The following is a 22,778-nucleotide window of genomic DNA, read 5'->3' as shown; positions in this document are numbered from 1 at the left end:
CATTCATTCTTTATTTATTAAAAAAAAAAGGTGAGATCACTGACAAGGTAGCCTGGGGGAGGAGGGAAGGACAAGGCCACATTGCTTATTGTAGCCACACTACAAATCAAAGCTGTTTGAATGACAGCCTTCTGTTGCTTGGACCATCCTCTGGAGTTGAGTGGCAGGGTGCCCGGAGCCTCCCCCCGCTGCATTCTTGGGTGTCTGGTTGATGAGGTTATGGAACTTGTTAAGGAGGGCAGGTGGCTACACAATGGCTACAGCGAGGGGTCTGTACTCTAGTTGTCTTTCCTGCAGCTCCACCAGACACCTGATCATGTCCGTTTGCTCCCCTATTAGCCTCAGCATCTCCTCCTGCACGATCTGATCATGCTCACTGTATACTTTCCTGGTATCTGCCACCAAATGCCTCCATGCATTCAGCTGTGCCCCATCAGTGCAGGAGGATCACATGAGCTCTGAAAACATGTCATTGCAAGTGAGTTTTTTTCACCTTCTAATCTGCAATAACCTCACAGACTGAGATGATAGGGGGAGCATAGAAACAATTGCACCTGCAGGGGGGTTAAAAAGGGAGACTACAATTTAAGAAGATACATTTATGAGAACAAAAGGAAGACTCTTTCACAGTGAATCAAGCAATTCACAGCAGACAGCACATGTGTTTTAGGTACAAGGTCGCATTTTGCCTTTTATATTGAGCACCTGCTGGTATGGCGGCACATCACAAAAACATCTGGGCAACAGAATTCAGTTTCCAGGCAGCCATGGTAAACAAAAGGGTACACGGGGTTGGCTTCTTCCACCTTCATAACTTATGGGAATGGTTTCAAACTGAAGTGCCATCCTTTCCCATAGCAAGCAATGCTGGTTGTGTTTGTCATTTAAAAGGAGGGACTGCGGTTTTGGGGTGGATGTGCAGCACACCCCTCCTCCCACTGCGTGGCTATTCTCTGGGATGATCCCTTTTAGCCAAGCACAAACAGCCCACCATGAACAGGGTCCTTTTACTGTTCCCTTACAAAATTTCCCCTATTTCAACCAGATGACCATGAATAATATCACTCTCCTGAGCTCACGAAAGCTCATGCTCAAATAAATTGGTTAGTCTCTAAGGTGCCACAAGTACTCCTTTTCTTTTTACTCTCCTGAGGCTGACACAGAAAGATAGAGACCGAACGTTGCATGAATGAGACCAAAACCCAGGACCATTTGCTGCCATGAGTTGTGTTGCAATGATTCCAGACTACTTGCTACTGGCTTGGCATGGTAAAGTATCCTACCATGGAGGACGAAATAAGGCAGCCCTCCCCAGAAACTTCTGCAAAGGCTTTCAGAGTACCTCCAGGAGAGCTTCATGGAGATGTCCCTGGAGGATTCCCGCTCCATCCCCAGACACATTAACAGACTTTTCCAGTAGCTGTACTGACCACGAACTCATCCCAATTCTTCAGGGCAAATCAAACATTAAACACAATTGCTTTTAACTCCTGTAGTGTAGTTACAAATGTGCACTCACTAGAGGTGCCTTCTCTGGCTTCAGGGTCTGGGAACAATTCGCCCTGGGAGGTTATTGGCTCCAGAGTGATGAAAAGGACCTGGCTGCCGGGAAGAATGGATTCTTCGCCTGCCTGCTGCACATTCTCCTCTTCTTCTTCTTCCTCATCCACAAAATCCTCCTCCATGTTGCGTGAGACTCCCCCCTTCCAGGTAACCACAGACAGTGGTGGGGTATTTGTAGGGTCCCCCCCAGAATGGTATGCAGCTGATCATAGAAGCAGCATGTTTGGGGCTCTGACCTGGAGCAACCATTTGCCTCCTTTGTCTTTTGGTAGGCTTTTCTGAACTCCTTAACTTTCATGTGGTACTGCGGTGTGTCCCTGGTGTAGCCTCTTTCCACCATGCCCTGTGCGATTTTGGCATATATATCAGCATTTATTCTGCTGGTTTGGAGTTCGGCCTGCACAGATTCTTCTCCCCATACATCAATCAGATCCAGTGTCTCCCGTTTGCTCCATGCTGGAGCTCGTTTGCGATCCTGGGACTGCCCGGTCACCTGTTCTGCTGAGCTCACCACGCTGACCAAACAGGAAATGAAATTCAAAAGTTCCCAGAGCTTTTCAGGTGTACCTGGCCAGTGCATCAGAGTTGAAAGTGCTGTCCAGAGCAGTCACATTGGAGCACTCTGGGGTAGCTCCCGGAGGCCAATACCGTTGAATTGCACAACGCTGCATCTGCACTTCCCCAAATTTGACCTAAGAAGGTTGATTTTAGTGCTATTCCCCTCGTCAGGGAGGAGTACAGCAGTCGATTTTAAGAGCCCTTTAGGTCAGCGGAATGGGGTTGGTTGTGTAGCCGCATTGCTTATCAAATGGACCTAACGCGGCTAAATGCGACCTCAGCTCATAGTGTAGACCAGACCTATATCTAACAGTGTTCTACATCTAGTCATGCCTGTCATTACAGTTATGTTATGTGCAATTAAATAATATTTTATTTTAAGAAGTTTCAGATTAAACAGACAACGAGTTTAGAAGATAAAAATTTATTAGATAAATGAGTTTTCACTCTTAAAGTCTGCTAATTTGCAGGAGGATGGAGTTGGGGAAAAAATGGTGAGGAATGTGATAATTTCCAAACCCATTGATTTAAGTTTATTATTCTTTGTTTAGTCTCACCTTTGTTGGTGCCTTTACTTACTTTGCGGGATCTGAAAGTTTCTTTTAGAGCTATTAGGCCCTAAAGCTTTATGAATTTTATCTTTGGCTGGTAGAGTTTAATAATTTGATCAGTTAAATTAAAGTTTTGCTATGTATGTGTTGATACAAAACGTGTCAGGAGATATACTGTCCTTGACAGACTCTTTAGGTGTACAGGCAGACTTTATGTAGAATCCATGTACAAATTCTATAACAGTGCAGATGGAGCCTATAGGCTCCTGGGAATTCATAAGGACAGACCATCAACTCTTGTGAAGCTTATAAACGTGACATTACTAAAACAAAACAAAAGTTTTTAACATTAACTCCAAAAAGTCCAATGCTCTGGCAAAATTTCCAACTAATATTCTATAGTAATGCTAATATATCACATGTATATAATGCTTTTCAAAGACCTTGTCAAATATCATAACATTACAAACATCCATGCATACAGTCTTAATGTCAGCCGTGCTTTATGTGGATGATCAGGTCTCAGACTGACACTGGGAGAAGGAAGCAACATAGTGCTATTTATATAGAGAAGTTAGTGGTGAGAATTTGTGGACTATATACAGATGGCGAATTGTGAAGATGTTGTCAAGTCTGAAACATAGTGGGAATATGCAATGAGAGAGGCACAGGATTCTTTGATCTGATTCAATTGATTTAGAGGCAGTTTTGTTCCAAGAGGGAGAACTTGAGGAAGCACTATGGCTGGTAAGTGACTCTTCTCTGTAATGAAAGTGCAGTTCATACATATTAAATGTTAAATATAGATTATGGTCTCCTATACTGGGGGTTGTGGCTTGTACTATAACTGCATACAAAGATGAGAGTTTGGGTGTGACTCTTTGGGATGCTGAAGTAGAATATTTAGTTTCATTTGGTGTTTGGATTTGAATAAACCCCAAAACTCAAAGCAAAACTCAGTCTACATGCATTAAGAGATTTTTCTGGTTTTGTCTCAAAACCATGCAAAATTACCATATCTTATACATTTTCTACCTAAAACAAAACCAAAATTGATATGTTTGCTCCAAACTTAGTTTAGATTGTCTTAAAACTCAACATAGGTTTTGCTAAAACTTGGTTTGGATTCACCAAAAGGTTTTCAAAACTTATTTGGGCCAATCTTAGTAATTTTGGATGTGCCCACAAAACAGTTTTTGTCCACTATCCCTACACCAAACAAGACCATTTCCTGCTCATTATTATCATGCATTTTAAAACATTTACATATGCATTTTCCCAACATTTTCTGCACCCCCTTTGAAAAGCAAGAGTTTCAGGGTGCAGTAACTGATGCATTTTTACATATGACGTGTGTGAAATAACATGAGATATTCTTTCTTTCTTTCTTTCTTTCTTTCTTTCTTTCTTTCTTTCTTTCTTTCTTTCTTTCTTTCTTTTAAAGACTGTTACTACCACTGGATCATGGTTATGACCTACAGGGCATGTGGTTCCTTTGACATCAAGTTTATTTTTCTAAACCCACAGCTTGATATTCTAGCACTTAATTTCAGAATGCAGCTTAAATCACAGAAGCCATAATATGTCAAATGATCCCACACTTGCAGGGGGAAAACAGTAAGTAATGAAAAAGCTATGATTGCTTTTCTGTCCCTCCAAATGACAGTTATCACCTCAATGACCTGCTCCGGGCAGACCCATCTAAACATGACACACTAAGGGATAACGTCATCTAACAGGGTAGTTACAAAAATCAATACAAAACCCATTTCAAAGATACTCTGTGTAAGAATCCTGGTGTAACGTTCATTTATTGAATAGGCCTGAGGAAAAAAAAGACAACTTTTCTGATATATATGTTTTACCTCCCAAGCAAAGGAATTCTGTAGGTAAGCAATAATTGTAGTTTTCAATCTATTACTTAGTCTTGCCAAAGCTCAGCCTAGAATCTAATATGTGGATGACTCTGCTATAACTCAGTTATGAAGCCTAAGCGAGCCCAAGTGCATCTGTAATGCAAAAGGAACACAAGACAAGTGACTGCCCTTTTTTAGTTGGTGGCTCTGTGTGTGAGAGTGAGGGAGAAACAGGCAAGGAGGGGGAGGTATTCTATTTTTCACTGAAGGTTTTGGAGTGTTACATAGGTATCTTCATCTCATTAATATAAAAAGTATTGCTACATCTATGAAACAAATCCCGGTTCGTGACTGGCTGCTAACTGGTGTCGTCAGCTGTTTGGCTGTGTGTGTGTGTGTTCTTCCTGTGTGCTGTCCCAGCTCTGCGCAGATAGCTGGCACAGCAGATGTCGTGGGAACTGCCCGATGACCACAAAATCTGTTAAGGTGCGAAGGTGCTTGGGCAGGTTTATTGTCAGCAAAGCACAGTCCTAGCTCCCCGGATCAATGCTTACCGTTACACTAGCACATGCATTCCCGTGACAATGGACGCAGCTCAGTCAGTGGCAGTACTTTCCACTGCCCCCATGGCTCAACAAGGACACTCCCTCTGAGATACATTTTTATACACCAATACAAACAAGTTACGTGTCACCCTTGATGTATTAGGGTGCCACCCTCTGACATATTAGGGCGCCACCCATTGCCATGTACCTGTAGGTCTGATGAAAACATCTCTATCCATCAGGCTGTCATCCTGACCTTATCCTTAAGATGGGTCAGCATGTTCCTTTTATCTTTGGGGAAGGTGTTTATCGGTGTGTTCTGGTACCACCCTTCTGGAATGTACTTGCATGAGTGTTTTGTGCCTAGCAACTCTTAGGAATATGTGTTTTTGCAACATCAGCCCTATGCTTGCCAAATTCTGTGAGCAGGGCCTGCCTCTTGCTCACAACTTAACTTTGCTTTATATCAGCAAGGTTTTGATTACTTTAACCCAGGCCTCGGGCCTCATACCAGGCCTCTGATACATGGGCTTATGTTTCAGGCTCTCTTCCTACTACATTCCCTCACTTTTTGTCTTTTTATGGGGAGGATGTTTACCCATCGCCCCAGAGAAGCATAATGCATCGACTGAAGATGACCCAGTGGGCCAAACACTGTTATGTGGCCACCTTACTTTACCATTCACAAATTTATGCCCCATTTGTGTCTTAGTTTTCACATTTCCTTGTACGATTGATGAACAGATTTTTTTTGGAATATTAGGCCTGGGACCATGACTGAGGAATGTAGTTTTATGATTGACCCTTAGAGGCACTCTCAAATAATGAACATATATGAGTAATATGGATATGTTGCATATATTTGTAGTGTATGTGGGTGTGTATATAAATGGGTATATTTATATAGTATGTATATGCACATATGACATCACGTTATATTCAAGCATAACAATTCTTTTTCACTTTGGTGTTGTGGTTTGGCCCTTGTGGTACTGCAGATAGCAACTCATTTTTATTAGGGCAATTACAGTTACCATTTGTATTATTACTTGTAGTAGGCCGAGTGTTTTGAAATACTGGGATAGGCATTATTACAGTGTGTTTTATAGTGCTGTGTATATGACAAGTAAAAGAAATGTGGAGTAGTGACATTACAAATGAGGCCTTTCCGTATAAATTTTTGTAATTAATTACTACACAGTACTGTTCATCCATGTTATAGGTTTCCCTTATTGCTGGTTGTTAACCTTTGGTAAGCTTTACTGGGCAGGAAACAGGAGCGGCTAGTTTTTTGTTCCATGGGTTGCATTGCTCTGTGATATACCAGTAGCTGACATGAATTCAGTTGGTTTTTTATAATAGCTGCTGTTTTTTAGATAACCTACTGAATGGACAGTAACCAATTTATTAAATGTTGCTCTGTTAGGAGTTAGTGTTGGTATGTAGACACTGAACAAGATTGCTTTGAATAGCATGTGTCTTAGTTAGGAATCAGTGTTACTAACCCAAATTATGACTGGTACTAACAGGGAATTTGTTTATTTAATTTGTAGTTACTGTTCAAAACATTTTTTTTTACCACTTTGGGGTTTTTTTGCCTTTACGTTGTTTGCTGCCATTTGTTTGTTGATTTTTTACCTGTGTGTTGGTTAAACAGTTGAGCAATGTTATGAACATTATAAATGATGTACAACAATAGTACAATACAGTAAAACAGCAATAATACAGTTGCTTTTACATAGTAACCAAGTTTAAATTAACTGACAGTGGTTTTTATCTGATTGCCAACATAATTGTTTATATATGGTAGATTGAGGTTATTTGACCAGTTTTTTATTTATAAAGCACTTTGTTTATTTTTTCTTGATGCTGGGGGGTTCTTTTGCTGTATACTAATATTTGTTGGTGTTTTTGTGGTATAATACTTCCTCAGATGACAATAATATGAGATCTGGAGCAATTTTATCCAATCAGATCGCATATGTAAATGATGCATCCTGACTGTTTGCAGAGTCCTTTAATGAAAGCTATTATTAATATATTATTTTGTTTATATTTATTAGCAGTTATTCAGAGCTCTAGGTTCTGCACATATTTATATGCCATCTCTCAGGAAGGAAATAAAAGATTTTTCCTGGACCTCTCATATCGCCATCTTTTAAACATTAGTAGTGTGTAAACAAATTATGAAAACATTCAGTATATGTGTAAAAATACATATACCGGGGTTGTTTTGTTTCAGTAAATATCAAGTATTATTGGTCTTCTAAAGAAATTAGTGAGGTTCTGGAACAGCCTTCCATTAGGAGTACTGGGGGCAATGAATCTAACTGGGTTTAAGGTGAAGCTTGAGAAATTTGTAAATGGAATTATATGATGCAGTTGCCTGCAACAGTAGGGAGGTGGGCACCATGACTGATGAGGTCTCTTCCAATCTTATGTCCTATGTTCCTATGAAAACATTGACCTTTATTTCACCTCAATTAGTTTCTGAATCAATAACCTCTGATATTCTCCTAAAAGGAAGTTAATATGTGCTTGCTATTTCACTTCCCACCATCAGTACACTGTCTACAACACTATGACAGGCTTCAGAGTAGCAGCCGTGTTAGAGTATGTCTACACTATGGAATAAGGTCGAATGTATAGAAATCGTTTTTTTTAGAAATCGGTTTTATATATTTGAGTGTGTGTGTCCCCACAGAAAATGCTCTAAGTGCATTAAGTGCATTCACTCGGCGGAGCGCTTCCACAGTACCGAGGCTAGAGTCGACTTCCGGAGCGTTGCACTGTGGGTAGCTATCCCACAGTTCCTGCTGTCTCCGCTGCCCATTGGAATTCTGGGTTGAGATCCCAATGCCTGATGGGGCTAAAACATTGTCGCGGGTGGTTCTGGGTACATATCGTCAGGCCCCCGTTCCCTCCCTCCCTCCGTGAAAGCAAGGGCAGACAATCGTTTCGTGCCTTTTTTCCTGAGTTACCTGTGCAGACGCCATACCACGGCAAGCATGGAGCCCACTCAGATAACCGTCACTGTATGTCTCCTGGGTGCTGCAGACGCGGTACGGCATTGCTACACAGTAGCAGCAACTCATTGCCTTCTGGCAGCAGACGGTGCAATACGACTGGTAGCCGTCATCGTCGTGTCCGAGGTGCTCCTGGTCACGTCAGCTGGGAGCGCCTGGGCAGACATGGGCACAGGGACTAAATTTGGAGTGACTTGACCAGGTCATTCTCTTTAGTCCTGCAGTCAGTCCTATTGAACCGTCTTATGATGAGCAGGCAGGCGATACAGATTGCTAGCAGTCGTACTGTACCATCTTCTGCCGGGCAGGCAAGAGATGAGGGTGGCTAGCAGTCGTATTGTACCATCTTCTGCCGAGCAGCCATGAGATGTGGATGGCATGCAGTCCTTCTGCACCGTCTGCTGCCAGCCAAAGATGTAAAAGATAGATGGAGTGGATCAAAACAAGAAATAGACCAGATTTGTTTTGTACTCATTTGCTTCCCCCACTCCCCTGTCTAGGGGACTCATTCTTCTAGGTCACACTGCAGTCACTCACGGAGAAGGTGCAGCGAGGTAAATCTAGCCATGTATCAATCAGAGGCCAGACTAACCTCCTTGTTCCAATAAGAAAAATAACTTAGGTGCACCATTTCTTATTGGAACCCTCCGTGAAGTCCTGCCTGAAATACTCCTTGGTGTAAGGCCACCCCCTTTGTTGATTTTAGCTCCCTGAAGCCAACCCTGTAAACCATGTCGTCAGTCGCCCCTCCCTCCGTCAGAGCAACAGCAGACAATCGTTCCGCGCCTTTTTTCTGTGCGGACGGCATACCAAGGCAAGCATGGAGGCCGCTCAGCTCACTTTGGCAATTAGGAGCACATTAAACACCACACGCATTATCCAGCAGTATATGCAGCACCGGAACCTGGCAAAGCGATACCGGGCGAGGAAGCGACGTCAGCGCGGTCACGTGAGTGATCAGGACATGAACACAGATTTCTCTGAAAGCATGGGCCCTGCCAATGCATGCATCATGGTGCTAATGGGGCAGGTTCATGCTGTGGAACGCCGATTCTGGGCTTGGGAAACAAGCACAGACTGGTGGGACCGCATAGTGTTGCAGGTCTCGGACGATTCCCAGTGGCTACGAAACTTTCTCATGTGTAAGGGCACTTTCATGGAACTTTGTGACTTGCTTTCCCCTGCCCTGAAGCGCATGAATACCAAGATGAGAGCAGCCCTCACAGTTGAGAAGCGAGTGGCGATAGCCCTGTGGAAGCTTGCAACGCCAGACAGCTACCGGTCAGTTGGGAATCAATTTGGAGTGGGCAAATCTACTGTGGGCAAATCTACTGCTCGCATCCTCAGGAACGCTGGTCTGTTTCAAAAGCTGCAGAAAGGGACTTTATTCCCAGACCAGAAAATAACTGTTGGGGATGTTGAAATGCCTATATGTATCCTTGAGGACCCAGCCTACCCCTTAATGCCATGGCTCATGAAGCCGTACACAGGCAGCCTGGACAGTAGTCAGGAGCTGTTCAACTACAGGCTGAGCAAGTGCAGAATGGTGGTAGAATGTGCATTTGGACGTTTAAAGGCGCGCTGGCGCAGTTTACTGACTCGCTTAGACCTCAGTGAAACCAATATTCCCACTGTTATTACTGCTTGCTGTGTGCTCCACAATATCTGTGAGGGTAAGGGGGAGACGTTTATGGTGGGGTGGGAGGTTGAGGCAAATCGCCTGGCTGCTGGTTACACGCAGCCAGACACCAGGGCAGTCAGAAGAGCACAGGAGGGCACGGTACACATCAGAGAAGCTTTGAAAATCAGTTTCATGACTGGCCAGGCTATGGTGTGAAAGTTCTGTTTGTTTCTCCTTGATGAAACCTCCCGCCCCTTGGTTCACTGTACTTCCCTGTAAGCTAACCACCCTCTCCTCCTCCCTTCGATCACTGCTTGCAGAGGCAATAAAGTCATTGTTGCTTCACATTCATGCATTCTTTATTCATTCATCACACAAATAGGGGGATGACTACCAAGGTAGCCCAGGAGGGGTGGTGGAGGAGGGAAGGAAAATGCCACACAGCACTTTAAAAGTTTACAACTTTAAAATTTATTGAATGCCAGCCTCCTTTTTTTTGGGCAATCCTCTGTGGTGGAGTGGCTGGTTGGCTGGTTGGCCGGTGGCCCCCACACCGCGTTCTTGGGCGTCTGGGTATGGAGGCTCTGGAACTTGGGGAGGAGGGCGATTGGTTACACAGGGGCTGTAGTGGCAGTCTGTGCTCCAGCTGCCTTTGCTGCAGCTCAACCATACACTGGAGCATACTGGTTTGGTCCTCCAGCAGCCTCAGCATTGAATCCTGCCTCCTCTCATCACGCTGCCGCCACATTTGAGCTTCAGCCCTGTCTTCAGCCTGCCACTTACTCTCTTCAGCCCACCACCTCTCCTCCCGGTCATTTTGTGCTTTCCTGCACTCTGACATTATTTGCCTCCACACATTCGTCTGTGCTCGGTCAGTGCGGGAGGACAGCATGAGCTCGGAGAACATTTCATCTTGAGTGCGTTTTTTTTTCTTTCTAATCTTCACTAGCCTCTGGGAAGGAGAAGATCCTGTGATCATTGAAACACATGCAGCTGGTGGAGAAAAAAAAAGGGACAGCGGTATTTAAAAAGACACATTTTATAAAACAGTGGCTACACTCTTTCAGGGTAAACCTTGCTGTTAACATTACATACATAACACATGTGCTTTCGTTACAAGGTCGCATTTTGCCTCCCCCCACCGCGTGGCTATCCCCTCAACCCTCCCCCCTCCCCGTGGCTAACAGCGGAGAACATTTCTGTTTAGCCACAGGCAAACAGCCCAGCAGGAATGGGCTCCTCTGAGTGTCCCTTGAAGAAAAGCAATCTATTTCAACCAGGTGACCATGAATTATATCTCACTCTCCTGAGGATAACACAGAGAGATAAAGAACGGATGTTGTTTGAACGCCAGCAAACATACACTGCAATGCTTTGTTGTATAATGATTCCCGAGTACGTGTTACTGGCCTGGAGTGGTAAAGTGTCCTACCATGAAGGACGCAATAAGGCTGCCCTCCCCAGAAACCTTTTGCAAAGGCTTTGAGAGTACATCCAGGAGAGCCACGAATGCCAGGGCAAAGTAATCCTTTCACATGCTTGCTTTTAAACCATGTATAGTATTTTAAAAGGTACACTCACCGGAGGTCCCTTCTCTGCCTGCCGGGTCCAGGAAGCAGCCTTGGGTGGGTTCAGGGGGTACTGGTTCCAGGTCTAGGGTGAGAAACAGTTCCTGGCTGTCGGGAAAACTGGTTTCTCCGCTTGCTTGGTGTGAGCTATCCTCCTCCTCATCATCATCATCTTCTTCGTCCCCAAAACCTGCTTCCATGTTGCCTCCATCTCCATTGAAGGAATCAAACAACACGGCTGGGGTAGTGGTGGCTGAACCCCCTAAAATGGCATGCAGCTCATCATAGAAGCGGCATGTTTGGGGCTCTGACCCGGAGCGACCGTTCGCCTCTCTGGTTTTCTGTTAGGCTTGCCTCAGCTCCTTAAGTTTCACGCAGCACTGCTTCGGGTCCCTGTTATGGCCTCTGTCCTTCATGCCCTGGGAGATTTTGACAAAAGTTTTGGCATTTTGAAAACTGGAACCGAGTTCTGATAGCACGGATTCCTCTCCCCAAACAGCAATCAGATCCCGTACCTCCCGTTTGGTCCATGCTGGAGCTCTTTTGCGATTCTGGGACTCCATCATGGTCACCTCTGCTGATGAGCTCTGCATGGTCACCTGCAGCTTGCCACGCTGGCCAAACAGGAAATGAGATTCAAAAGTTCGCGGTTCTTTTCCTGTCTACCTGGCCAGTGCATCTGAGTTGAGAGTGCTGTCCAGAGCGGTCACAATGGAGCACTCTGGGATAGCTCCCGGAGGCCAATACCGTCAAATTGTGTCCACAGTACCTCAAATTCGAGCCGGCAAGGCCGATTTAAGCGCTAATCCACTTGTCAGGGGTGGAGTAAGGAAATCGATTTTAAGAGCCCTTTAAGTCGAAATAAAGGGCTTCATCGTGTGGACGGGTGCAGGTTTACATCGATTTAACGCTGCTAAATTCGACCTAAAGTCCTAGTGTAGACCAGGGCTTAGTCTGTATCCACAAAAAGAAAAGGAGTACTTGTGGCACCTTAGAGATTAACAAATTTATTTGAGCATAAGCTTTCGTGAGCTACAGCTCACTTCATCGGATGCATGCAGTGGAAAATACAGTGGGGAGATTTAGGTACACAGAGAACGTGAAACAATGGGTGTTACCATACACACTGTAACAAGAGTGATCAGGTGAGGTGAGCTATTACCAGCAGGAGAGCGGGGGAGGGGGGAGGAAACCTTTTGTAGTGATAATCAAGGTGGGCCATTTCCAGCAGTTGACAAGAATGTGTAAGGAATGGGGGGCGGTGGGGGTGGAGGAGGATAAACATGGGGAAATAGTTTTACTTGGTGTAATGACACATCCACTCCCAGTCTTTTTTCAAGCCTAAGTTAATTGTATCCAGTTTGCAAATTAATTCCAATTCAGCAGTCTCTCATTGGAGTATGATTTTGAAGTCTTTGTTTTTGAAGAATTGCCACTTTTAGGTCTGTAATCGAGTGACCAAAGAGATTGAAGTGTTCTCCTGCTGGTAATAGCTCACCTTACCGGATCACTCTCGTTACAGTGTGTATGGTAACACCCATTGTTTCATGTTCTCTGTGTACATAAATCTCCCCACTGTATTTTCCACTGAATGCATCCGATGAAGAGAGCTGTAGCTCACGAAAGCTTATGCTCAAATAAATTGGTTAGTCTCTAAGGTGCCACAAGTTCTCCTTTTCTTCTTACAACACTATGGGTTCTCTATTGCTGTCACTCAGGGCATGATTCTACAGCCCTTTCTCATGTTGAGCAGCATGTACTCATCCAAGTTGTTCCGTTGAAGCCATCCATTGCAGATTATAAATTGGAAGTGGGAGAGGGACTTTGGTAGAAAAACAAGAAAAAAAAAAGGGCTAAAAATAAAGAAGTGAAATATGTGTAGCTGCAGTGGCAGCAGCAGCAAAGAAGAGGTATACAAGATGGTGAGGGGTGATTGAAACCATCATCACAAGGAACAGTGGTTCCGCTCCAGAGCTAGGGAGGTACCTAGTCATCCAAGTCTGTGCTTAGAGTATAGCCAGTGAGACAGGAGAGTGATAGCTCAAGAACAGATGCCCTCTGGTACCAGCTTGGGAAGGGGACCTCCCGAAACATTTGCTGTATTTCATTCTGAGGAGTCAGACTGTCCAGGGAACAGAGAATTGCTTGGATCCCTAGGTGATGCTGTGACATGACAGTGTTTGTAGAGCAGCAGTGCCACAGGAGGCAGGGTAGCTTTAGCACCAGGCAGGTGTGGTGGAGAAAGAGCTGCATGCTGCCTTTGAGTCCAGGATCTTACTTGACACTGTCGGGTTCCTGAGACACAAAGGAGTGTGCCCTTAGGCAGAGAGAGAGAGAGAGAGAGAGAGAGAGCGCTCTTGAGAAGGGATTACAGCTGTCAGTGGAACATGAACAAGTGCTAAAGGAGGGCTAATATCTGTTTTGACAGCATCATGGTTTCATGCGGGAGAAGGCTGCATTTGGCTTTGCTGTGGGCACAGAGATAAGAGGTGTGCAACCTCCTGCAATACTTGCTGCTCGAGATCTTATTGCTAATAGATACCACTGCTTTACCAGCTGATGCTGAGAAGGATGAATGGTATAATTTGCCATACATTAAAAATCTAGAGATAGATTAGATTGCTACACAGAATTTGTATTAGTATACATACAGAGAACATATACATATATAGTGGAATATATACTAACATCTGGGATATCAGAGTCATGAGTACAGCTTGAAAAATAATCCCAGGGACAGGCACTATGTACCATCAGAGTTTGACTTTTGCAGAGGAAGAACATTTAAAGAAAAATATAAAATTTGGTACAATTTGGTGAATTCTAAAGTCATAGAATCATAGACTATCAGGGTTGGAAGGGACCTCAGGAGGTCATCTAGTCCAACCTCCTGCTCAAAGCAGGACCAATCCCCAATTTTTGCCCCAGATCCCTAAATGGCCCCTCAAGGATTGAACTCACAACCCTGGGTTTAGCAGGCCAATGCTCAAACCACTGAGCTATCACACCCCCCCAATTTTAATGCTCAAACCAATGAGCTATCCCTCCCCCCAAAAATATCATTCACCCAAAAGTATTTTAACACACCTTAACTGTGCTAATTTCGGTGTTCACTGTTCACAGAAGAAACAGGCATGAAATATAGGTGTGTACAACCACTAGAAAAGCATGTACATTTTTGCAGGAGTAAATTTAGAGTACCCAATAGAACTTGCTGGGAATTTATTGGCAAAACTTCCTTCATCAGAAAACATGGATTTGTTGAAACCAAACTTTTTGCAGGAAAGGGGCAATTTTGATGAATTTCTTTAAAAAGAAAGATTTGAAATGAAAAGTTCCATTTTTAAGTTTGGAATGATTTCTCATTTAGCAGTTTAAGTTAAGTTAACTTATAAGGAGAGAGAGGGGGGGGAGTCAAAAGCAAAATAAAATGTTTCAGAGTTATCAAAATGAACTGTTTTGATTTACACAAACTAATTTTTTTTCATATTTTCAGTCACAAAATATTTCAAATTTTTATTCTGATTAAGGACAGGATTTTTTTTGGAAATCTCAAAAATTTACATGGGACAGGAAAATTGCCACTTTTAGGTCTGTAATCGAGTGACCAAAGAGTTTGAAGTGTTCTCCAGCTGGTTTTTGAATGTTATAATTCTTGATGTCTGATTTGTGTCCATTTATTCTTTTATGTAGAGACTGTCCAGTTTGCCCAATGTATATGGCAGAGGAGCATTGCTGGCACATGATGGCATATATCACATTGGTGGATGTGCAGGTGAACGAGCCTCTGATAGTGTGGCTGAGGTGATTAGGTCCTATGATGGTGTCTCCTGAATAGATATGTGGACACAGTTGGCAACGGACTTTCTTGCAAGGATAGGTTCCTGGGTTAGTGGTTTTGTTGTGTGGTGTGTGGTTGCGCTGAGTATTTGCTTCAGGTTGGGGGGCTGTCTGTAAGCAAGGACTGGCCTGTCTCCCAAGATCTGTGAGAGTGAGGGATCGTCATTCAGGATAGGTTGTAGATCCTTGATGCATTGGAGAGGTTTTAGTTGAAGGCTGAAGGTGATGGCTAGTGGCGTTCTGATATATTTTTTGTTGGGCCTGTCCTGTAGTAGGTAACTTCTGAGCACTCTTCTGGCTTTGTCAATCTGTTTCTTCACTTCAACAGGTGGGTATTGTAGTTCTAAGAACGCTTGATAGAGATCTTGTAGGTGTTTGTCTCTCTCTGAGGGGTTGGAGTAAATGCGGTTGTATCGTAGAGCTTGGCTGTAGACAATGGATCATGTGGTGTAGTCCGGATGAAAGCTGGAGGCATGTAGGTAGGCATAGCGGTCAGTAGGTTTCCGGTATAGGGTGCTGTTTATGTGCTCGTTCACCTGCACATCTACCAATGTGATATATGCCATCATGTGCCAGCAATGCCCCTCTGCCATGTACATTGGCCAAACTGGACAGTCTCTATGTAAAAGAATAAATGGACACAAATCAGACGTCAAGAATTATAACATTAAAAAACCAGTTGGAGAACACTTCAATCTCTTTGGTCACTCGATTACAGACCTAAAAGTAGCAATTCTTCAACAAAAAGCTTCAAAAACAGATTCCGACGAGAGACTGCTGAATTGGAATTAATTTGCAAACTGGATACAAACTGGATAGGCTTGAATAAAGACTGGGAGTGGATGGGTCATTACACAAAGTCAAACTATTTCCCCATGTTTATTTCCCCCCCTACTGTTCCTCACACGTTCTTGTCAACTGCTGGAAATGGCCCACCTTGATTATCACTCCAAAAGTCCCCCCCCCGCTCTCCTGGTGGTAATAGCTCACCTTACCTGATCACTCTTGTTACAGTGTGTATGGTAACACCCATTGTTTCATGTTCTCTGTGTACATAAATCTCCCCACTGTATTTTTCACTGCATGCATCCGATGAAGTGAGCTGTATCTCACGAAAGCTTATGCTCAAATAAATTGGTTAGTCTCTAAGGTGCCTCAAGTACTCCTTTTCTTATTGTGGATACAGACTAACACGGCTGCTATTCTGAAACCTGTCATTATGGGGGAAGAAGACAACAAGAAAGGACATGGAAGACCAGTGATATACTGAAAAGATTCTATCAACAAAAGATTGAACAGAAAACAAGTGGAACTCCAAGACCTATGAACCTGTGCCATGGACTAAGGAGTGACAAAGAATAGTGGGCACTTCCAACTGTGGAAATGGGAAAAGTTGTTGAGAAGTGAAGTGAATTTCTCTTTGCTGGTTTTTCTCTATGTCCAGTGACTCTCTGGCGCTCTGTAGATCAGCTGCTTCTTTGTATGCAAAATAAAGTTCCATGCCAACTGAAATGGAATTGTCTGAATTAGAAGTTCCTGTAAAACAAGATCAATAAACTCTTGAGTATACTGTACTTTAATTGTGTTCTGTGTTTTCCTCCCAAGATGTAAACTGCTTGAGAAATCTGGTTGTGTGTCTTGAACTTTTATTTTTCTGTGAAGCCTGAAAAAGTGGTTATTGTGAAAGAGTATCCCACACTCTTCAAAGCTACAGCAGAGTATGGAGAAGGGAAGAGAATTTGAGTCATGCTGAAGAACCCTAGTTTCACACCTGCCTCTCCTTCCCAAAAATGATTGTTTGATTAACATTGGAGATGTTCTGGGAGCTGTTCTTTAACAAAATATCAATTATATATTAAATATCTGTGTGTTCTGGAGGAGTTACAATAGTCACTTTTTGTTAACATATTAAATCAGATTATTAATAACAATTTCCGTAATTTGCAGAGTATAGTGAGCATTTGGTGAAGTGAGTGGATTAATGGCTTATCTAATATTATGTGCCAATTGGTTTAGGGAACAAGATCTATATGATGATCTATGTTTTAAATTATTTCTTAAAGAAAAATGGGACAATTTGGAAAATTAGTGAAAAAATAAACAGAAGATCTGCACATTGATTAATTGAGTGCCTCAGACCCATAGCTGCTTGTTTTTTTACATAGCTCAGTTGGGTCATAAATTACCTTTCTGCTTTAGAACTACACCTTCCTGAATCTGAATGCAGCTTCCTTCCTTCCTGGTGCCTTCTTTTCAGCTTCCAATCCCTTGCTCTGGGCAACTATGTCTTTCTACTGCCATGAAACTCTTGGACATCCTCCTACATCTACTCCTTAGGTATGAGAAGAGCTGTGTGAATAACAGACTTTTTGTATCACTGGTAATTAAAAAAATGTTTGGGGTCAAGCCAAAATCAATTTTTAAAAAACATTTTCTGTGAATTGGAGTCTAATAAAATTTCAAATGAAAATTTTTCTTCAATCCAAAATTTTATTTTGCATTTTTTATTTAAAAAAACATTAAAGGACATTTTGAAATGAAAAGTTATTTTGAACTGAAAAAACTGAAACAATCTGTTTGAAAAATGTCAAAATGAAACGTTGAATTTTGATTCATAATTTTTTTATGTTCCCTTTTTATTTTGACTGAAAAAATTTGCTGAAACCTCATAAATTTACGAAATGTTTTGATATTGCCAAATCTGCAATTTTGGATAGAAAAAAGTTTCAGACAAAAATTTTTGCCCAACACGAATCCTCAAAGCAAGTGTGTGTGTGTGTGGGGGGGGGGGAATCCTTCCTAACTGGAGTGTCCAATCTTCCTGTTATTTAAATCAACTGAAGTTTCACCGTTGGGGATAGCGGGAGCAGAATCATTCCCTACTGTAATAGTAAATCTCATCATATACTCCACAGGTTCATAAGTTATGGAAACTAAACTGGAAGAATTACTGTGAACAAATCTGACAAATAAAAAGCACTTACATCTCTACTCCACATTTTGGTAACCATTGTTTCACTGGGACCATGTGAATGCCCTCCTCGTAGACATCCATGAACAACTGAGTTTTGCACTTACTGTCACAGAGTACCACAGGACTGGAGGACTCTTTAATTAAGTCCTTCAGTTTCTCAAACTCCTTATTAAGATTTCCATCCTATGACCATTGAACAGCTTTGCCCTGAGGCACTCTGAGGATGCTGATTCTAGATTAGGCAGAACTTTCCCTACATAGTTCACCAACCCAAGGAATCTTTGTACCCCTTCCTTGTATGTTGGGGCAGGCATGTTGGTGATGAACTCCATCCCACCATGACCTACCTGTACACCTTGCTTTGTAAACTTCTCTTCCAGGTATGTTGTTTCTGTTACACAGAATTTACATTCTTGTTTGTTTAGCTTTAGCCCAGCTGCTCTGGTTCTTTCCAAAGCTGCTCAGAGCCTCTGATCATGGTCTCCTATTGTTTTTCCCCAGATCAAAATGCCACCTTTTTAAAGCTCAGTACCTTTTACACCATCAAAAATGTTGTATTTTCCTGTGAGACACCTCAGCTGGCAGTGTCTGCAGAAACAGTGTCTCCAAGGGGGTTGGTGCATGTGCACAAATGTGCGCTCTGCTTTTCTAAGGGCACCCGACAAAGCCCAGCTGATACATCCAGTCTAGAAAAATATCTGACATCAGCACCCCCCCAAATTTCTCCGTTTGTAGGTAGTGGGAAATGATCCTTTTTTACACAGCTATTTTAATTCTTTTGGACTATACACAAGTAGAAGGTTCTGTCTTTTTTTCCCCTACAATGGCCAGTGACTATACCCACTCTGTTGGTTCTTCTACTCACACAATGATTCCCAGAGCAATGAACCTATCCAGCTAATCTTTTAGCCCCTGCCATAGGGTGAGGGGAACTTTCCTAGGGTCATGAATCATGGGATGGTTGGATCTCTTCAGCTGTATTTTGTACTCTATTGAGAGCTTCCCTATTCCTTGGAAGTCATCCTGAAACTCTTCCTCAATTGTTTTGGCCCCTCCAAAGAGTGCACCTTTTTGATGAGACCAAGGGCTTGACTTGCTTTTAACCCAATAATGAGGGCTCTTTCCCCTGGTATTATTACAAATTGTATCTTTTCCAGTTTGTTATTTACCTATTCCGTTTAGTTCACATATGCTTAAGCAGCTCATTACTGTAAACCTGGAGCTTTTATCCTCCAATATCCATGGCTTTTCCTTTAGGGCCAAGAACACAGTTTCTGGCCAAATATTGCTTGCCTACCAGCATCCAACTTAAAATTAACAACGATCCATTTCTTTTCAGATTGACTGTCCATTCATCGTTTGCTGCAATGTTGGCCTATTAAGAATTCATCTGAGCAATTGGTGCTGTCATTGTCCTCTTTGTCCATTCTGTGCACACTTGGCAGGTGATTTAAAACTCTTGCAAAGTGATGCAATCCACTGCATTTCTTACATCTTTCCCTATGTGCTGGGCATTGTCTTGGCTTTTGCTTTGCCACAGTGTGCGTAGTTCCATGTGCTGTTTTTGGTGGACTCCAACTTTTGAGATCTGCATGCCTTTCTCCATTTGATCCCTTTTCTTGTAGTATTTTGGATGCTCTATCATGTCTATTGTGTCAAGGCCCTGTCAACACTCCATAAACTTACTTCTGGACTGGGTCACTTCTTTTTCTTGGCAAATTCTAACTGCTTTGTCAATGGTTAATTTTGGTCTTCCCATATTCTCTCTCAGAGTGTTTTGTCCCAGATCCAAAACACGATCTGGACTCTTATTCGGGACACTGTTAGTTCACCAAAATTGCACGACTTGCTCTTCAGCCTTGGATCAATGATAAATTCTTTTATAGATTCCTCTTTGTTTTTGTACTTTCTGTTCAAAAACTTCATATATTTCATCTTTCTATGTAGTGCAAATTTCTGTAATAGAGTTTCATAGTTAGGCCCTTTACCTGAGTTAACTGAAAACTGTTAAATATATCAGGTGCTCCAGAACAAGCTGTTGTCAGAAAGAAGGGTACCTTCTGATTGTCTTCCTTCTTGCTGGCATTCATTGCACATACAGAATGAAGTACCGTTTAAACCTTCCACAGATGTTTCCCACATTTCCAGAGAGTTTCAGCTCCGATGGGGTCTTTAACTGTTTCATTCCTCCACTCTCAGGATATGGCCTGATTTCCCATTTACTCCTAGTACTGTTCAGTGTTTAAGGTATTTGCAAGAGCTCTGCTTTATTCTGTATCCCATGCCAACTGGCTGTGCATAAAAACAATAGCTTCACATTGCCCTGCGCAGCCTCTCTGTCTAGGAATCTCTGCCCTTTGAGGCATAGTCCACAATAACACAATCATAACTCTACAATAAACAGCTACAACATTTCATACCTCCAGAGTTGAGTACTCTGCCCTATCTTCTGTCTTACTGCCTCTCACTTCCCACAATAACATTCTAGAAAATACCTTATAATTTTTAGAGAGCCATTGAATTGCCTTTCATCAAACTGCATAAAAATGCAGCCCCCACAATGTACCTTACTAATACTAGGGGAAGTGTGGCAAGAATACTAATTGCTACATGTATGGTTTACACTGTTTTCATAACGAGAACCACATTTTCATCACTGAAGGATATCTGAGGTGAACTGCGCAGATAAGCACCACATCAGTGAAGTCAATACAGTTCTATGGATGTATGTAAAGACAAGACAGAATTTGTCCCCTAGAATGAAAGGCAGAAAGAGAAACAGAGAATGTTAAATGCCCAGGAACTCCCTAATCAAAAGAAGAAGCTAAACAACCAGTAGAACTGAAACCAGATGCACGGAAACATAAGTAGCTTGGTGGTGGTCTCTGTCTCAATGTTTCTGCTGTAGGAGCATCCGGAGAGATTTTTCAAGTATTAGAATAGCATCTGGCCCATATTTATAAGTTGCAAATAGGGACTAATTTAAATTACAAATGTGTATTTGCACTTTTGCCCTTTTTGATGAAAAGTAGGTGCTACTTTACCATACCTTGTCACCTTATTAAAGTGACCACTGAGCCAAATTTTTCATAGTTGAAACTGTGGTTTAAATTGCAGTTGTGCCATTTAAATTTTTGGAAGGACAGAATATTCACCTCTGAAGCCCATGTAGGAAGTTTGTAACTGACTTAATCCAAGAACTGTATAAAACATTAACATTTCCTGTGTGTAATCTCTGTAAATGTGCCTGGGTTGCACATTGCCATCATATTACACACCAATATTTTAGCATGGCCTGTCCATATATGAGAGTCAACCAAGTCAGATTAGGTCACAGTGCTAACCTGTGTTAACGACACTGTATCTTAAGAGAAACTCAATCAGACCCAACCAAACTTTTTATAAGGCATCACAAATCATTCTGTATTAGCATCACATGGATTATTTATGAAAATGCTCTTGCTTGTCTGACAACCTAGGTGACATTACCTCTGGAGGATGAGCATTACCATGGCAAAACAGACATGTCACTATTCGACATTAGTCTACTGTAACTAATTTATAAGGCTGTCCTGTAATTTGTTTTGATCAGGCATTCTGAATCTAGTTGAAGGGGATGAAGGCGGGGGTGTGGGGGCAGAGAAAGAAAATGCAATATTATTAACAAGAGAAATTTAGAATTGTAAAAAATACAGCAAGGAAAAATGGTTAATAGGCTTTTTCAGCAACTTCTACTTTTACACACAGACATATGCTAGTATCTCTAGTGCAGTGGTGCTCAGTTAGCTGTGAGGATTGGAAAACAGTTACCTTTGACTATTATAACCTTTTGCCTCTTCCCTCTGTGGTTTTATTTTCTCCAGTATATTATTACTTTCTCTTGCTGGCAGACTTTTAAAGTATGATTATACTCAGACTTTTAAAGTATGATTATACTCTGAAAAGTATAATCTTACTTTTTCTTGTACTTTATTACTTTCTCTTGCTGGCAGACTTTTAAAGTATGATTATACTCTGAAAAGTGACTTTCTAAAAACAGCAATATAGAGTTCCATGTTGATCAGGTCACAAAAAAATTCCAGATCAAATCTGATCAGTCTTAAAAAAGAAAAATCTAACTGCCAGCACTGCAAACTGAACCTAAGTTTGAAAAGTTTAGCACTGTTCTATCTAGCTCATGTACCAATAATCAAATTCTGCAGTTGAACATAAGCTGACAAATCTATTGATATGCTAGAAAGAAAGAAAGACTCTATAGCCAATACATGAGTATAAAATCGATATGACTGAATACATGCAAGATGCAGATCTGTTGAGCGAGAAAGTGCCATTGTTACACAGTTATGTTTCTAACCATAAATGTACTGCAATGGCAAAAATCAGAAAATGAAACGTTTATAGTTGTCATCCCTGATAGAGTTTTTCTGGAGCTGAAGTTTGTGTGGCTGTGTTCAGCAAAACAGTGTCAAAGGAAGTTGTTTTCTAAAGCAGAGAAGCAGGGTACAGTCCCAAGAGAAATGGTCAGCAATTACATGCCATAAGCAATGAAGAAGGATCCTCTGCACACTCTCTACCATGGAGAAGAGATCATCCCATAACATTAAGAAAATATAGTTAAGATGTGAAACAGGGACCAGGTGTCCTTTTTTCTTCTTCAAGGGCTTGGTTCTAATCTT

This window comes from Caretta caretta, chromosome 2, assembly GCF_965140235.1.
Source record: "Caretta caretta isolate rCarCar2 chromosome 2, rCarCar1.hap1, whole genome shotgun sequence".
NCBI classification, from domain to species: domain Eukaryota; kingdom Metazoa; phylum Chordata; order Testudines; family Cheloniidae; genus Caretta; species Caretta caretta.
The sequence above is the reverse complement of the archived record's forward strand: the minus strand, read 5'-3'. Positions refer to the sequence as shown.